General features: G+C 41.5%; 1 pseudogene; it reads left to right on the top strand.

Annotated features, from left to right (window-relative positions):
- The first annotated feature begins 382 nt into the window (after positions 1 to 382).
- Positions 383 to 1,270, top strand: LOC122127874 (annotated as a pseudogene).
- The last annotated feature ends 17,449 nt before the right edge of the window (positions 1,271 to 18,719 follow it).

Here is an 18,719-nt window from a genome sequence, read left to right as displayed (position 1 = left end):
CCGACACACACAGACACAGACACACAGACACACAGACACACACACACACACACACACACACACACACACACACACACCACACATACACAGACATCATAGCCTCTTCAACTATTGGTGTTGGGAAAACTGGACATCAATAGGCAGAAAACTGGAAGTGGATCTCTGCTTGCACTAACATCAACTCAAAATGGATTAACTACATTAAAATCAGCCAAACTACTATAAGACAGAAAAAGGGTGACATTAGAACTTATAGGTACTGAGGTGGAAGCTGGGCAGCTGCACGCCGAGCACCGGTAGTTGTGCTCCAGATCCTGCAATCTCACACTGCTTGCCTTGACCCAGTAACTGCTTACTCCAGTTGGCCCCTGCAATGGGCGCCATGCTTCCGGCGGCTCCCGGCTCTCAGGGCAGCTCTACTCACCGCCCTGGCCCTGCTCCTCAGGCCACCGGTGACGAGGGTCCCATCTTGCAATGCGAGCACTGTGATGGGATCGCGCTGGCCCAGTGCGAGCCTCTGCCTGCAGTGCCTGCGTGTGCCGAGCTGGTGCGCGAGCCAGGCTGTGGCAGCTGCCTGACATGTGCTCTGCGGGAGGGCCAGCCGTGAGGTGTCCACACAGAACTCTGCAGCTAGGGGCTCAGCTGCCAGCTGCCATCAACCGAGCCACGCCCACTGCAGGCGCTGCTGGATGGTCGCGGGTTCTGCGCCAATGCCAGCATCCTGGCCGGCTGAGCGCCTACCTGCTGCTGGCGCCCTCTGCCTCAGGAAATGCTAGTGAGTCAGAGGAGGACCTAGGCACGGGGAGCTTGGAGAGCCATTCCCCTCCCAGCACACATAGGGTGCCTGACTCCAAGTTCCATTCCATTCACGCGAAGCTGGACACCATCAAGAAAGGTCACACAAAGGACAGCCAGCACTACAAAGTCGACTATGAGTCCCAGAGCACGGACACCCAGACCTTCTCCTCGGAGTCCAAACTGGAGATAGAATACGGTCCCTTCCTTAGAGAGATGCAAGACACCCTGAATCACCTGAAGTTCCCCAATGTGCTGAGTCCCAGGGGTGTGCACATCCCCAACTGCGACAAGAAAGGATTTTATAAGAAGAAGCAGTGTCGCCCCTCCAAAGGCAGAAAGCGGGGCTTCTGTTGGTGCGTGGACAAGTATGGTCAGCCCCTCCCAGGCTTCGACAGCAAGGGCACGGACGACTTGCACTGCTTCGGCATGCATAGCCAGTAAACCCCACTGCATCAGTTAAATTGGAGCTCCAATACGCCTTACTTTACACAAAAGACTGCCACGGACAGAACAGTACCTGCCTACAGCCTCCATTTACATTACTTTTTGTGATGACCTGGTTTTTTGTGTGTTTTTTAAAGAAAACAAAAGTTTAGACAGAGATTTTAGAAATGTCTATTGTTCCTTTAAATGGTAAACTTGAGCATCTTTCCACTTTTCAGTAGTCAAAAAAGAAAATTAATTGCTATGTTGCTTTCTGTACTGATACTCCTGCCCAAAGCAGCGGACTTGATCCCCTTCTAGAAACCTCTCCACATCTGCCCATTGGAACAGCTGAACTTCTGCCTCCCTCACTTCAGTGGCTATTGTAGAAGACACCTCCTCGTTGCCCTCCGCACTGCTCAGGCCTCATGGAGAACAGGAAGGTCAGAAACTCAAATCACCTGGACATCTCTACCATACACGAGACCCCTGGACCTCCTGATACTATCTTTGATTCCAAGCCATGGACCCCTGGGCCACAAAGCTTCTTCATTATCTGCAAGTGACTTGATCTGCTTGGAAAATACTGGAGAGATTGAGGTGGAATATAACTGACCAAGAAAGTTCTATAAAACTGACCAAAAAAGTTCTAGCACATTCTGGGAAACTTGTAAATGCAGATCTTCCTGACCTCCCTCCATTAGGCAGCTTTTCAAGGATGGAGCCCAGTGGAAGGCCCAGGGTGGCCTTGGCTGTGGTCCAGCAGGGCATGGGGGAGGCTGGGGGTGTACCCCACACCTCACAGGCCTCACCAGTAATGGAGTAATCACTCTGGAGACAACAACAACAACAACAACAAAATGTTTTCTAATTTAACTCCTAGTTTGGGGTTGAGGATAATAAACTGTTTAAAGGCAAAAGTTTATTTTCACCCCTCATCTTTATTCTTGACCTAACAAAACAATGGTGTTTAATGTTATCTAAACAGGAAAGATGAACAGCTAGTTGAGAGAGCCTCATAGGGCACTGGGAACATGTAGAGAATACCTTGTGTTTGTTGAACTTGGAGTCCAACTCATACTTTATAATTCACACATATATGCAGAGAGAGAGAGATATGTTCTCAATGGTTAACATTGTATACAGCACAGCCCAACTATAATAGGATTCATACTAGATAATCCTAGATAGTGTTAATTACTAGAAGGTGTAACTATGGCTGTGATCAGGAGAGGACACTCAGTCCAGGCTGGGCTTTTCTCTCCCCAAGGCCAAACCCATGGCAGTGTTGGGTGAGTGGCGATTGTCCTGCCCTACACAGCAGAGAGCTCTCCTTAAGAACAAAAAGAGGTCTCAAGACAGTCTGCCTACCTATTACGAGCTTTCCTTTATTTTTTAAATTTTTGGGGGGGGAAAGTATTTTTGAAAAATTTTGTCTTGCGATGTATTTATAAAAGTAAATAAAGTTTTACCATCAAAATAATAATTAAAAAAATACTTATAGGTACTGGCAGGAACTTCCTGAATAAAATCCCAGGGGCATAACAGATAGGAAAGAAACCCAACAAATGGGACTACATCAAAGGAAAAAACTTACACAGGCTAGAGACATAGCCACTAAACTAAAAAGACAGCCAACAAATTGGGAAAAGATATTTACCTGCAATTCATCAGACAAAGGGCTAATTTTCAATGTATACATGGATCTCAAGAAACTACACCTCCCAAAACTAATAAACGAATCACCAAATGGGCAGAGGAGCTAAGGAGAGACTTCTCATAAGAAGAGGTAAGAATGGCAAAGAAACATATCAGGAAAGGTTCATCATCCCTGGCCATAAAGAAAATATAAATCAAAGTAATTCTGAGATACCATCTTATCCAAATATCTTGAATTAGACAACAAATGTTGGTGGGGAAGTGGAGAAATTAGAAAATGGCAAGGACATTTGCACAACCATGTTCCTTGCTGCTCAATTCACAGTGACAAGAAACGTACACAACCCAGATGCCCCACAATAAATGAATGGAACCAATAATTATGCCATCCATATACAATGAAATTTTACAGAGCCATTAGAAAGGATAAAATAATGTCATTTGCAGGGAAATGGATGACACTAGAATAAATCATGTTAAGAAAGTTTAGCCAACATCAAATTGACAAATGGTACCTGTTCCCCTGATATATGGAAGAGAGGTTTAAAACACCATGGGATATGATATACTGTACAGGATTCTAGACATCATTTACAGTAAGAACAGAAGAGGAAACATTTGGCGAAAATCACAAAGTTATAATACCCAAGCACCTTTTCTACATAATACTATATATATATATATAATATATATATTATATATATATATATATTGAATTGCAATGATAAGGAAACAAAGGAACTTTTCTTAATTTGCCTTTTCATTTTCTAATGAGTCTGTATTCTTCACCTAATATACAGGGAAGATGGGGGAAGGGCACAGAATTAGTGGGAAGTGGGTGAAAAAATGCAGCAGCAGAGCCCTCTGGCTCTACTGGACATTGATGAAAGTGAACCATGCAAGTCGAGGGTCAAGATGGAAGGGAGGGTATGGAAGAGAATGTGGGAACAGATGAGATTATGTAAAAGGAAGGAAATGTACTAGTTACCTGACATACAGAAAGGTAACCCTGCTCTATATAGCCGCTAAAACATTTTTTTTTTGTGGAAGAAGAGTGTTCCCAAATGAGAACATATGAGAATAAGAAAATACAGAGCAGATAATTCTTTTTTATGTCCTTGGTACCTGATAGTTTCAATCAATAGCTATTGTCCTACCAACTGAGTCATACCTCTAAACCCAAAAGTCCTTACAATATTCAAATTTTTCATTGATTTCTTCATATTTTCTGTTTACTTTTTCGTGTGTGTGTGTGTGTGTGTAAGAAATGGAGTGTGATCACAGGATCTAGGTGCTATCCCTGAGCTTCTTTTTTGCTCAAGAGTACACTCTACCACTTGAGACAAAGCTTCACTTCTGGATTTTCTTGAACAGTTTATGGGAGATAAAAGATTCACAGGGACGTTTTTGCACCACTAGATTCAAATCATCATCTTCAGGTCTCAGCCGCTGGAGTAGGTAGTATTATAGGCATGAGTCAAGGCTTCTGGCTTATGAATTGTTGTCCCTTTTTTAAAAAGATGGTGCCAGTGGCTCATGCCTGTAATCGTAGCACCACAGGAAGCTGAGATCTGATAATTGAGGTTTAAAGACAACCTGGGTAAGAAAGTCTGTGAGACTATTATCTCATAAACTGGTTAGCAAGAAACCAGAAGGGGCACTGGCTCAAACTGGTAGAGTGATAGCCTTGAGCACAAAAAAACAAGGACTGCCCCCAGGCCCTGAGTTCAAGCCCCACATATAAAAATATGTAAAAAAAATTGCAATCACTTGTAATCTCAACATCTTCAATTGGTGGTGTATTTAAAGTTAATTTGCATCTCACTTCGTATTTATTTGAGGGGGAACTAAACATATAACATTTTTTTAAAAAAAAATGAGCAGCTGGGTTCAGGTGGCTCATGCCTGTAATCCTACCTTTTCAGGAGGCTGAGAAATGAATATGGTGGTTTAAAGACAACCTGGGCAGAAAAGTTCCCATGAGTCTGCTATTTCCAATTAACCACTAAGTGGTTTAAACTGGTATGGTAGAGTACTAGCATTGAGCAAAGGAGTTCTGGGACAATATCCATGCCCTGTGTTCAAGTCCCATGTCTGAAGGACAAATAGAAATCAGGTCTGGGAAGTTGGCTCAGTGCTAGAGTGTTTGCCTTGCATGTGGAACCTTTGGGTTCAATTCCTCTGTACCACATAAGCAGAAAAAGCCAGAAGTGGCACTGTTGCTCAAGTGGTAGAGTGCAAGCCTTGAGGTGAAGAGCTACGGGACAGTGTCCAGGCCAGAGTTTAAGATCCATGATGGATAAAAAGCAAACAAACAAAAATAATTCAAACATTTAAATGATGTGCACAATAAACTATACACTAAAGATGAAAGATTAAATTAATGAATTAATAATTAAAGTGACCAACATTGTTTTGATTTTCTAAGTGGTTAATATAGCAGAAAAAGTGATAAGAAATAATGATTCATTTCTAACCACTCATATTGTTTTAAACTCATTTACTACTTTTAAACTAAAGGGGCACATAAGTATCATTTTACAAAAAAAAAAACAAAAGTTGTACATGTATTTCAACCTGAATTCCACATTTTATAATTTTCCTTTTAGTAAATAATCAGTATCTTTTCATATAAAATACCTGTAATCCCTTTATTTAATACTTATAATTCTAGTATTTGATTATATCATAATTCCTCCCTTACTTCTTTTCTTCACATCCTTTCCTCCTTTCTATACTAGCAGTTAAATTAAGGGCTTCATGCACTTAAGGTAGGTCCTCTAAAAGGTGAGCCACATGCCTGCTCTTTTTGCTTTAGTCACTTTTTTTTTTTTTTTGGTCATGTGGCTTGAACTCTGGGCCTGGAGACTGTCCTTGCACTCTTCAGCTCAAGGCAAGTGCTCTACTGTTTGAGCCACAGTGCCACTTCTGATTTTCTGGTGGTTTAATGGAAAAAATAGTCTCACAGATTTTCCTGCCTAGACTGGCTTTGAACTGTGATCTTCAGATCTCACGTCCTGAGCAGCTAAGATTACAGGCATGAGACCCCGGCACCAAGCTCTGCTTTATACTTATTTTTTGGGGGGGGGCTGAACTCTGGGCCTGGCCACTGTCCCTCAGCTCTTCAGCTCAAGGCTAGCACTCTACCACTTGAGCCACAGTTCTACTTCCGGCTTTTTTTTATTCTGCTTATGTGGTGCTGAGGAATGGAACACAAGGCCTCATGCATGCAAGGCAAGTGCTCTACCACTGAGCCACCTTCCCAGCCCTGCTTTATCCATTTTTATGGCAGGGTTTTCTGTTTATGACCAGGCCAGCATGGTCTACAATCCTTCTTTCTACCTTTTGTGAGTAGATGAAATATAAAGCACAATGCATTGTGTTCAGATATTGATTGAGATCCAATATTGTGAATGTTTCCCTGGGCTAGCCTCAAATCATAATCCTCTCTGTATCAGTCAAGACCTAATAGCTGGCATTACAACTATGAGCTACCATGTGTGGCTCAAATTTCTGACAACTTGAACATATGAACAAAGTTTTAATAATTTTAAATATTGAATTTGAGGAAAATGAGTGCTTTTATTTGCCTAGTTTCAAATTTCACCAAAAAACACAAATATTAACTTTTGATTTCCTAGATTAAATAAGCAGATAAACTTTAAAAAGCAATTAACTATTTAAAGAAAATAGCTAGGACTGGAAAGGTGGCTCAGTGGTAGAGCGCTTGCCTTGCATGCCTGAGGCCCTGGGTTCAATTCCTCAGCACCACATAAGCAAAAAGAAAAAAGCCAGAAGTGGCACTGTGGCTCAAGTGGCAGAGGGCTAGTCTTGAGCTGAAGGACTGAGGGACAGCGCCCAGGCCCAGAGTTCAGGCCTTACTATTGGACACCCCCCCCCAAAAAAAAAAAGCTAAATAGTAATCATCCTTACCACTGTAACTTTGGACTTAACACCTTGTCAAACATTGTTTACATCATAGTTGGTTTTTATGGGCAGTATATTCCATAAACGGATCATGCCACCCCCAATGTCGATGGTCAAACAGCCTATATGCACAGGAGTGAAAGCCAGGCTGTAGGCCATCACACGATCCATGCTCTTATATCTGACTTGCTTTGGAAACAGATTTATTCTTCTATTCTACTTTATACAAAGTTGCATGATTAGCAAGCATGATTTAGAATGAGAATGGCCTCATACTCCATGTTCCACGTAGGAGTCTTGCTTTCTGTATATCACTCCCATAAATCTACATACTGGACTTGGCTTTATTGTTTCAATGTTGTCTTATTTGTAGTCTTCTATATTGTATTGAACCCTTATACTTAAACTCAGAACTTCTTTCTTCTATTACTGCTATTGTTTCCCTTACTGTTAGCACATGTAAACTTGGGAAATAATGAACAGCACGTACACTCACAAAACGAATGTTCTGAGAACCATCTTCCCATTTAAAATTTGCCTTAATTTACAGAGAACTTACAAAGTTTGAACTCAATGTACTCATGTATAATGTATTTATAAGCAATATAAATTTCATATTTTCTCTTTAATAAGTTGTCTCTGAAACACGTGTTACCTCAGGTCCAAAGGTGTCCTAGTGTTATTTCAGTGAAGCCAGAAAACATTCATTATACCTCAAACAGCACCATCGATTGTTACTGGAAGTAACTGTTACTGGATGAGGAAACTGACCCCAGGAGAGCAGTGGAACATAGAGGAATAACAAAGTTCAAATTACTTTGTGCTTTCCTTTTTACTGTACAAGAAAAGTATCCCAAGCCTTGAAGGAAACTCTATCCCTGGCTTTTCCGAGTGTGTTCTTTACTCATATAAAATTTTTCTGTAAACTTCTAGTTTTGAGAGTATTACAAAAGGAAATAATGTACCATTTGAAGGCCAGCATAGAGCAAAATGAAATAACGTTGTTTTAAAAGTGTTCTCCTGCAAAGGAACAAAGACATGAAGGTTTTAAAGTGTCTTATGGATGGATATTTCACCCCTGAGATGATTCTCTTGATGCAGGAGTCAGTTACCAATTCCTTTGGTCAGGTCCTGAGTTCTTCAGAGCATTAAGGATTCCAAAAAAGCAGGATTCAGTCAATATGATCAGCAAAAGAAGCCTCTTCTCTGATCAGTACAACTTTAAGGAGGGTCCCAAAGAAATATCTGGGCTTTTTGTTTGTTTGTTTAGTTTGTGCTGGTTCTGGGTCTTGAACCCAGAGGCTGGATCCTGTCCCTGAACAGTTGTCTTTCCTGCCCACCTGCCCCCAAAGCTAGTACTCTACTGCTTGAGCCAAAACTCCACTTCTGGTTTTTTGGTGTTCAATTTGTGATAAGAGTTTGACACACTCTCCTGCCTGGTTTGGTTTGAATTAAGATAGTAAGAAAGCTAAGTGACATCAACTGTGTGGACTTCTCTTTTGAAACAAAAAATATTAGATGAAGTTTATTGTAAAGCTAGTATTTGACAATTTATAAAGGAAGAGAATATGTCTAGCAAAGAAGCCATAACTTAAATAACTCAGCAAAAGTAGGTGCACTGAATCATTTTGAAATTATTTTTTCTGCTTGGGAAGATTATTGATCTTGTCTTTCCTTTTGGGGAAACTTAAGGTAATATTTGCACTTTTTGTTGGTTGTGGGACTTGAACTCTGATCCTGGGCGCACTCCCTCAGCTCTTCAGCTCAAGTCGAGAGCTCTACCGCTTCAGCTATATCACCACTTCTGGGTTTCTGGCAGTTAATTGAAGATAAGGGTCTCATGGACATTCCTGACCAGGCTGGCTTTCAACCACAATCCTCTGGTCTCCTGAATAGCTAGGATTCCAGGCGTGATCCACCAGCACCCAACACATATTTGCGTTTATGTGCACTGAATGACACTATATAATGGAACACAATATATATATGGACACAATATATATTGGACAATATATAATGGACACAAATAATGGAAATTTGAATCGAATGATGGCATTGCAGCTTTTCAGGAAATTTGAAGTAACAATAAATATGTCCTCCTTTCCATGTTGTTTCATTAATCATTAACGACTCATGAGCTATGGGACCCTTACATTAGCATCCTCTGCCATCTGTGTAGGTGTATTTAGTATCAGGAAATGTTTATAGAGAAATATAGAAAGACAATTTTTAGAAAGCAAAGAAGATAAGGTATGAAAGAACAGCACAGAAAGAGATACATCTTTTACACAGAAATTAAGAAGTAGCCTAAGAGATTTAGAATGCTAATCGTAATGAGAAATAAGACTAGTTGATAACTATTTGTTCAATAACCAAAAATGGTTCTCTAAAACAAATTCTGGTATATCTTAGTTACTGTCATTTATTCATTAACTCTGGAATTATACCTTCTCTTCTGTCACAACTGTTAATTTGCCTCTGCTGTTTTGGTGCCATAAATGACCAAAAATATTTCCAAATCTCATTTAGACTGCCCTTCTCATTGTGATTAGCAGTGACCATTCACAAACCTGGAATCTTTGAATTTCCAGAATTAATCTTCACCTGACATCTAAGCACGTTCAAGCCATTAATTGCTGTGACCTAATGAACAAAACTTTTTTTTTTCAACACAATATACTAATATAAGTAACGTACATGAATTAGGGAATACTACTGTCAGGTGTCAGTATGGCAGGAGCAATTATATATTCCAAGTATGGGTTCCTTATTTTGTATTTACTAACTAATTTTTTTTCCTAGTCAAGGGGCTTAAACTCAGCGCTAAGGAATAATTCCTGAATTTATTTATTATTTTTTCTCAATTCAATCACTCTACCACTTGAGGCACAGCACCACTTCCAGTGTTTTTCTGTTTAAGTGGTACTGAGGAATTGAACTCAGGGTTTCATGCATGCTAGGCAATCACCGTATCACGAAGCCACATTTCCAGAGCCCTAAATTACTTTCTTAAGTTGATATTATATTTTTATTCCATAACTATGTACCATAATATTGGCCTGGTGCTAGAAAATGATGTAGAATAGAATACAATAAAATAAATCCAGTAAGGCTAGATGGACAATGAATAACCCTCACAGTGTAGCAAGGGCACAGAGGGCTTACCTCATGGAGATGTATCAACACGATGAGTGAGACCACTCCTGACCCCCAGCCCACCTCCAGAACCAGAATGAGTAGGCCATCTTGTGTTCCAGCCACCTGGGGACATTGGGCCACCTCCTACAGCACCCATTCTACCAGTTCCAGTCCCAGAGAGAGAGAGAGAGAGAGAAAGAGAGAGAGAGAGAGAGAGAGAGAGAGAGAACCAGAATTACAGTTAAATCCGGTGCCAGTGGCTTAGAACTTTAATCCTAACTAAACAGGAGGCTGAGATATGAGGATCATGGTTCATAGACAACCCAGGCAGGAACATCTGTGAGAATCTTATCTCCAAAGAACCACCAGAAAAGTGGAAGGGGCACTGTGGGCTCAAGTGATAGAGTGCTAGCCTTGAGCTGAGGAGCTCGAGAACTGCCCAATCCTAGAGTTCAAGACCCACGACTGAAAAGAAGTGGACTTCCCACCACAAGAAGTGGACTGAATAACACCCATTGTCCTAGGGAGCATGGTAGAGAAGTCAGGCCGAGCTTCCTGTGAACTTGAGGTCATAAGTAGGTCACCTGGCTTCTCTGTGCCTCAGTTTCCCCAGCTGCAAAACTGAACAAAGTGAAGGATCTCCTTCCACATTGGGATAGGGTAATAATGAAACAGAGCCATGTTTCAGTTCATAATTCCACACCTGTGGCACGATTAATAACAGGCCCCACCTGAGCCCTTACTGGTATCTTCCGGTCATATGCTCACAGAATTGCCAAAAACTTATCTGAAGGCTGCTCCCTCTCTGCCTAGCCATTCTTCAGAGATCTCTCTATATAAATACCTTTTTTCTTCACAACTGTCCTATGAGGAGACTGAGGTCCAATGGTTGAGGCCCTACCAAGAGCTTCACGTGTGGTCAAGAATCCTCTGCTGTGGACTGAGTTTGGGATAATCCATCTAAACCAACGACTGAGCATGGTGCCACATGTCTACCATCCCAACTAGAGAGGACCAGGCCTGGTGGAGCATATCTTTCACAGCAGGACCGCGATCCAGCCCAGCCTGAGCATATATTTAGTTTCTATCTCAGAAATGCTCAAGACAGAAATGTGGCTCATCAGAGCCAGGGAGAGGAAGCAAGCATGGGGGTCATGGTGCCCCCAGGGGGGATGTTTGACCCGGGTTGCATTGGTGTTGGGGTGGCCACTCACCTGTGCTGCTGAGAGAATCTATTGGCAGCTGCTCCAAATGGGGCAGCAGCTATGGCAGCAGCATTGTGGACACATGAGCCCAGAGCAGATGACTAGGGGCAGAGACCAGGTCGGGGATTTAGGCCTGCTGGCAGCACGCCATTGCCTGAGTTTTGAAACCTGGCACCGCATGAAGGGAGAGAAGGGGCCGGGTGGGGGTGGGAGCATCAATTTCCTACTATACTCCAAAGTCACCTCGAGTCTCTTCCTCACCACTCAGTCACCTCTACCTTCCTCAACTACTGGTAGTGGTGTAAACTAACAGAGGGAATCCCAGTGCTACCTGGCAGCATGGAATGTGGGCATGGCCAGCATTCTTGTATCCCATTGGTCAGAAAGAAACATGAAAGAATCGGGGTGTGGCCAGAATCCTGTGAAGCAAGCAGAATGGGTGAGTGTCAACAGGCCATCGTGGGGCAATTTGAGCTGCCAGGATGTTCCCAGGACTTGAGAACGAGCCCCAGGGGTTAACAAAATAAAAACAGATTGACATGCAGATGGCAGTATGCTAATAAATATATATATTTATAGAGTGCCAGAGATATCTATACATAATTCAGTTATTTAGACTATATTCCTACCAATTCCTGAGTATTCATTATGCATCCATGTAAGTAATGTTATTGTTTAAATCCTTAAAATATTAATGAAAGCACAGTGTCCTGAAATTATTGGGCTCCTCTAAGTAATAATATTCTTTTAATGCTTCATCAAAATTAAATAAAATCAACCAGCCTTCTGAAATGATGCTGTTTAATTTTATGGGATCACCATGCACCATGAACTCATTCAACTGTGACATTGAGAAAATTCCAGTGTTATTCCTTTGGATGGGAACCAGTTTCTTAGTATCTCCTGCCATTGGCTGGTGTCAAGAAAGGGGATTCGAAACAAGGGCCTATGATGCCACGTGGGCCTATAGCTTCCCTGATAGTCTGTCAGCCTTCAGCAAAGCAAGGTGAAGTACCCTTTGCAACAGTGTCATTCAGACCCAGAAGGGTCACTGCAAAGGAAGAAAACATAAAAGGCCACATTTTTTCTGTGCATTGATTTCCCTGAAAGACCTGGGGTTCTTGGATCACAGGAGCACCTGTATGTCCAATGGCTTCACCCCAACCTAGGGTGATCGAACCTGAGGTGGACTTGCCACGACCTGAGATCAAGCCTCATGCTGAGAAAAAATTAGCTCCCTGGCTTGCAATTCACACAGTTTATTCTTACAGGCTTTGGATTTGAACTCAGGATCTGGGTAAATCTGCAGCAATGTGGATAAAGGAGAAGATCATCTTACATGAAGATAAAAAAGTCAGTCCTGATCACTAGTCCTGAATTCAAGACACAGCCCTGGAAAACATGCTATTTATATATATTGTAAAGATAGGATTTATATTTACCTATAGATGTTCAGTCCATATATGTATGGTATGGTTGTTCTTGGTATCTTTTGTTTTATTCATTTATTTATCATTGATTTTACTATGATGAAACCCATTGTGTTTATTATATTGATGACAACCTATCAGAGAACATTTAGATTTGAAAAAATGTTTTCCATGATGCCTGGCCCCCAAGATACTCAGAGAAAAGGAAAAAAAAAGTTTCACACGCTCCTTACTCCATGATTCACTTGTTGGTAGTGCTGGGATTTGAACTCAGGGCAGAGAAAAACCAATTGGTCTATCAGTCAAGGTGATCATATGAACCTGTGAGCAACTAAGGAGTGTGGCCAATCCCAGAATCTGACATTGATCCCCAGGGTGGTCAACTATAGTCAGAAATTCATAATTAAAACATAGGATCTATATTGACATACATGTGTGGTCAGCATCTTGTGTTCAGTGCAATTATTCTCCTTATTTTGTCTCTAATTCATGCAGGTATTGTGTACTTTAATAAGCATGGTGACAGGTATAACTGTACTGACATGGATGACAACCTGTTCCCATGTTTACAGAGTTGCCTATGCATTCTCCATCATATTTGAGACCCAAGAGAGGATAAAAGGTACAACAACTGGCTTCTGACATCAGGATGAATCAGTTGTCAGTGCTGGGATTTTAGCTCAGGTCTGGGTAACTCTGTTGCACTGTGGGAGAAGGGGAAGCTCACCATCTTTAAAGAGTAGAATGTCAGGCCTGGTGCAGGACCTGATTTGAAGCCCCAGCACTGGATAAAATAGCAAGCCCACCTTTTTTAAACATAGGATTTCTCTTTACCTGCAGGTGAGGTATGCATCTTGCATTCAGTGTAGTTATTCTTTCTATTTTGTGTCTTTTTCAAGGATGTATTGTGTATATTATTGCGTATGAGGTGACAGACATAACTGCTGACATGAATGACAACCTATTCACATGGCTAAGAGTTGCCTATGTAGCATTCTCCATCCTCAATGAGACCCAGGACATTCACAGCACAGGAAAACCTGTGCCACCATAGGCTTCTCACATCAGAATGAATCTTTGGTAGTGCAGGAATTTGAACTCAAAGCCTAGCAGGCCCTATTGGGAAATGGGTAATGGTGAGCACATCAGGCTAAGATCCACTAAGGAACTAGGCCATTCCTGGCACCTGAGATGGAACCCTCATGGGGGCCAATATAGTCATAAATTCATAATTAAATAAAGGATCTATATTTCCAAACATGGGTGGGCGGCATCTTGTGTTTGGTGTAGTCATTCTCTTTGTTTTGTGTCTTATTCATTGAGGTATTGTGTATTTCCTTGAGTATAGGATAACAAATATAACTGTGGTGAACTGGATGACAACCTATTCCCTTGAGTATAGAGTAGCATATACATTCTCTTCCTAGCTGAGCCCCAGAACTTTCCCAGTACAGGAAAACAGGTGCAACGACTGGCTTCTCACATCAGGGTGAATTTTTGGCAGTGATGGGATTCGAACTTTGGGCCTAAGAGGCCCAACTGCCCAATGGGTCCACGTGATCGCACCAGACTGTGAGCCACTAAGGAGCTGGGCCATTCCTAGGAACTGAGATCGAGCCCGAGGGAGGCCAAAATAGTCCTCAATGATCATTGAAACATGGGATGTATGTTCACATCCGTGTGTGGACTGCATCGTGCATTAAGTGTATTCTCTTTATTTTGTATGCTATTCATGGGTGTATTGTGTATTTTCTTGAGTATATGATGACAGGTATAACTGGGCTAACATGGATAACAACTTATTCCCATGGCCACAGGGTGGCCCATGCATTCTCTGACCTAGTTGAGATCCAGGACTTGCACAGGAAAGAAAACAGGTGCAACGATTGACTTCTGACATCAAGATGAATCTTTTGGCAGGGCGGGGAATCTGAACTCGGGACCTAGCAGGACCAAGTGGGGAATGGGGTCATATGAGCACACCAGCCTTTGAGCCACGAAGGAGCTAGGCTGTTCCAAGGAACTGCGATTGAGCCCCGCCCCCGAGGGGACTGCGGGGTGCACAACAGTCATCCATTCATAAGGTGAAGGTAGTATGCAAATAAGTACACATTTGTATAGAGTAGGAGAGATGGTAAACTGTGGTGGAATCCAATCTGTGTGACTACCCATTCTTGGATCTTTCCTGATGCCTCCATTTCATACTGTGATGATTATTGTCATGCTTCATCAACTGTTCTTTACAAATAGTCGATACCCCATGAGTCTTGCCTATCATTTCCTACTTGCATCATGCACAAACTTCTCATTCAAGGTTGAGATCGATTACATTCCATGACTCATCCCAGGTCCACAAACGAGTATCTCAGGATCTCCCGCCATTTCCTCTGCATAGGGGGGCTGAATTCAAGCCTCAGGCCTGGAAAAGATATTCCTTATATACTTTTTTTTTTTTTGGTACACTCGTGCAACTGAACTCTGGGCCTGGGCGCTGTCCCTCAGCTCTTCACCTCAAGGCTAGCGCTCTACCACTTGAGCCACGGCTCCACTGCCGGCTTTTTTTTCTGCTTATGTGGTGCTGAGGAATCGAGCCCAGGGCCTCATGCATGCAAGGCAAGCGCTTTACCATTGAGCCACCTTCCCAGCCCTCCTTATGTATATTTTAAAGATAGGATTGATACATCTGTACAGATGTTCAGTGCATATTGTGTTTGGTGTGGTTATTTATTTAATTTCTTGTTTCATTCATTTATTTAGAATTTATTTTATTGACTCTGATGACACCTATACCATTTATTACGTTGTTTACATCCTGTCACAAAACATCCAGATGTTAGATATGTTCTCCATCATGCCTGGCAGTGCCAGGATCTGAACTTAGTGCCTAGCAGGCCCAATTCATGATTGGGTGAGTTTGATCATGGCAGCCTCCAGTCAATGAAGATGTCAGGTGGTTCCCAGGCTCTGGCCAAAACAGCGATACATGGATAGGCAGACAGAGGTATACAAATAAAAATATATATTAGTAAAGTGTTCCATACCCGTCTATCTATGATGGAATGACACCTACTATGTTCCTTCCAACTCTTAGGTATTTATTATACCACAATTGAAGGAATATTATTCTTTTCATACTTAATAAACTATTAATTAAGCTCAATCAGCATTCTAGGATTATTGCATCCAATTTTAGCGTAGACAAACGTATAAATTACTCTTTCAATCAATATTCCTATGCATAGGAATGAGTCTCTTGTGATCTCCTGCAATTGATGTCAGGACTGCGATTTGAACCCAGGGCCTATGTTGACAGGTTGGACTATGGCTTCAATAATAGCCCACCAGCCACCAGCAATGGCAGGTCAGGTCCACATTGCAGCTTTGTTATTCAGACCCAGGATGGTCACTGTCCTAAGAAAAAAATCGTAATCCCCCAACTCTCTGCAGCTCACCACTTTTCGTGCTTTCCAAATTGTTTTTCTTCCTGAAAGCCCTCTGGGCCCAGGATCACAGTATCGGCTATGAGACCAGAGACTGCACCCCAGCAAAGGGAGATCCAAGCTGAAGTAGAATTTCCACGACCTGTGTTCAAGCCCCATGCTTGGCCAAAAAAACTATATATATATATATATATATATATATATATATATATATATATATATATATATATATATATAAATTAATTATTTAAATAAATTTAAAAAATAAAGCTCCCTGGTTTGGAATTTCTGCCAGTTTTCTTTTCTAGCCTGGGATTTGAACTCAGAGTCTTGGTAAATCTGTAGCAATGTGAGTGAAGAGTTGCCATTACTTGAGTTCAAACTCCATGCCAACCAAAAATGAAAAACTAAGTCATTGACCTCGGCAGGGGGAGGTAGTTGTGGAGATGGGAGGAAAGGGATGGTAGGGGAAAAACACAGGAGGAGTAAACAATGCTCAATAGGAAATGTACTCATTACCTTGCTCCTGGAACTGTAACCCCTCTGTAGAACATTTTTACAATAAAAAATATACAAAAAAAGAGAAACAATGTAGTTCTCAGAGAAGCACTTTGAAGGTAAGGGAAGGATGTTTGAATAGCTGTACAAAACTCTATATTGCTTTTTTTAATATTCAGTATGGAACTGAATAAACATAACTGCTTCCATCAAAAAAATTAGGGAAACAAAGGAGGAGGCTACAATGCTTGATAAGAAATGTACTCATTATCTTGCCCATGTAATTGTTACTCCTATGTACGGTATTTTCACAATAATAAAAAAAAAAGTACTCCTTTCCTGACATACGCAACCGTAACCCTTCTGTACATCATCTTTACAATAAGAATAGAAAAAAAGAGCTATTTATTGATGCTATTTGTTTCTTTGTGATTGAGCTCTGATAGACGTGACCATACTATAGCTGGCCTTGTGTTCTAATTGTGACAAGTCCTCTTCTTTTGGAATCAGTAATGCTGAAAACAAAGGCCGTCTTTCTTGCCTCCATGACACTGAATCTTCACCTTATTTATTAAAGGAGGATTATGTAACATTTAAAAAAATATAAGTCACTCTCTTAGAACTGGGGCCAGTATTTCTGCCATTGCTAGGTTTTGAGCTCACCGTCGAGGTAACTCTTTGCACCATGGGTGAATGCGAAGCTCATTGTCCTTGAGGAAAATAAATCCAGGATAGTGTTCCCAGGGCCTGAATGATGGCCCTGCAATGGAAGAAATATTTCTATACATGTGTAATACATGATATATACATTTATATGGATGTTAATTTCATATTATGAATTTTATAATTGATTTTGTATATTATTTTTCTTTGATTCATTTATTTATGGTATTTAGTATTATTATACACATAATATTATATTTTGCACATCTATTATAAAATTATACACAATAATTTAGGGCATTGATTTATTTTAATTAACATTTTATTAAGTGTTGAAATATGATACATAATTAAATGGAAGCATTTGTCTCAGTCTTCACATGTTTAGAGTCTCTCCTAAGTCTGAGCTTTCAGTTCAAGCCCAAGTCTGGCAAAAAAAAAAATTGAGCCTGGTGAGATATATTATTCTTGAACTCAGAGGAGGGCCAAGGTTATAGGTAAGAGGTATGATAGAGGGCAGGTGCTGGAGGCTCACCCCTGTAATCTACTCAGGAGGATAAGATCTGAAGATCCCAATTGCGAGCAGGAAAGTCAATATGAGACACTTTTCTCCAAGTAAACACCCCAAAAGACAGAAGTTGAGCTGTGGATCAAGTAGTAGAGTGCTTTCCTGGAGCACAAAACCTCAGGGATAGGATAACATCCAGGCCCTGAACTCAAACCCCAGGACTGGCACACACACACACACACACACACACACACACACACACACACACACACACATACACACACACACACACACACACCAATATAGAGCATTTGCCAGTCAGCCTACACAAATTCCATTTCTAGCAACTCAATATTAAAAAAAAATAAAGATGGAGAAGGGAAGGAAAGACTTTCTCCAGGAAGTTTTATACCCAGTGCCAAAATTCCACAGTAGTTCGCATATGTGGGTACAAGACAGAGAGCCTCTGGAAGAAAGTATAGCATGGGCAAAGGTCCTGAGGTGTGCTGTAGTGCAGGTGGTGTGAATGGTATGAAGGTTTTATGGCTTCAGAAAAGTCTGGCAGGATATTCAAGGCTGGGTCAGCGTTGACTTGAGTCACAGGGCAGAGGGTGGGGTCCCAGAATAGTGCCCAGGGGGAAGATTAGCTTTTCTTTTCGCCAGGGACCCAAAGCCATTTCCTGTGGCTTGAAACCTGTTTTCACAACTCCTGACCCTCAGGCCTCCTTTGCATGGAGGAGTCAGGGCAAACGCAGAGAAAAACTCTTGCTTTAGAAAAGCTTCTAGCCCAATGCCACCAGTGGCTCAACCCCTGTAAATCCTAGCTACTCAGGAGACTCAGATATAGATCGAGGGTCAAGCCAGCTCAGGAGAGGAAAGTTAATGAGACTTTTCTTGCCAATTAACTACCAAAATCCAGAAATGGAGCTGTGGCTCAACTGGAAAGTGGTAACCTTGCAGGAAAAAGTTTAGAGACCAGAGCCCAGACCCTGAGTTCAAGCCCCAATACTAGCACAGGAAAATTAAAGAA

This window comes from Dipodomys spectabilis, unplaced genomic scaffold (genome assembly GCF_019054845.1).
Source record: "Dipodomys spectabilis isolate Male_0828 unplaced genomic scaffold, ASM1905484v1 ptg000316l, whole genome shotgun sequence".
NCBI lineage: Eukaryota > Metazoa > Chordata > Mammalia > Rodentia > Heteromyidae > Dipodomys > Dipodomys spectabilis.
The sequence above is the reverse complement of the archived record's forward strand: the minus strand, read 5'-3'. Positions and strand labels throughout refer to the sequence as shown.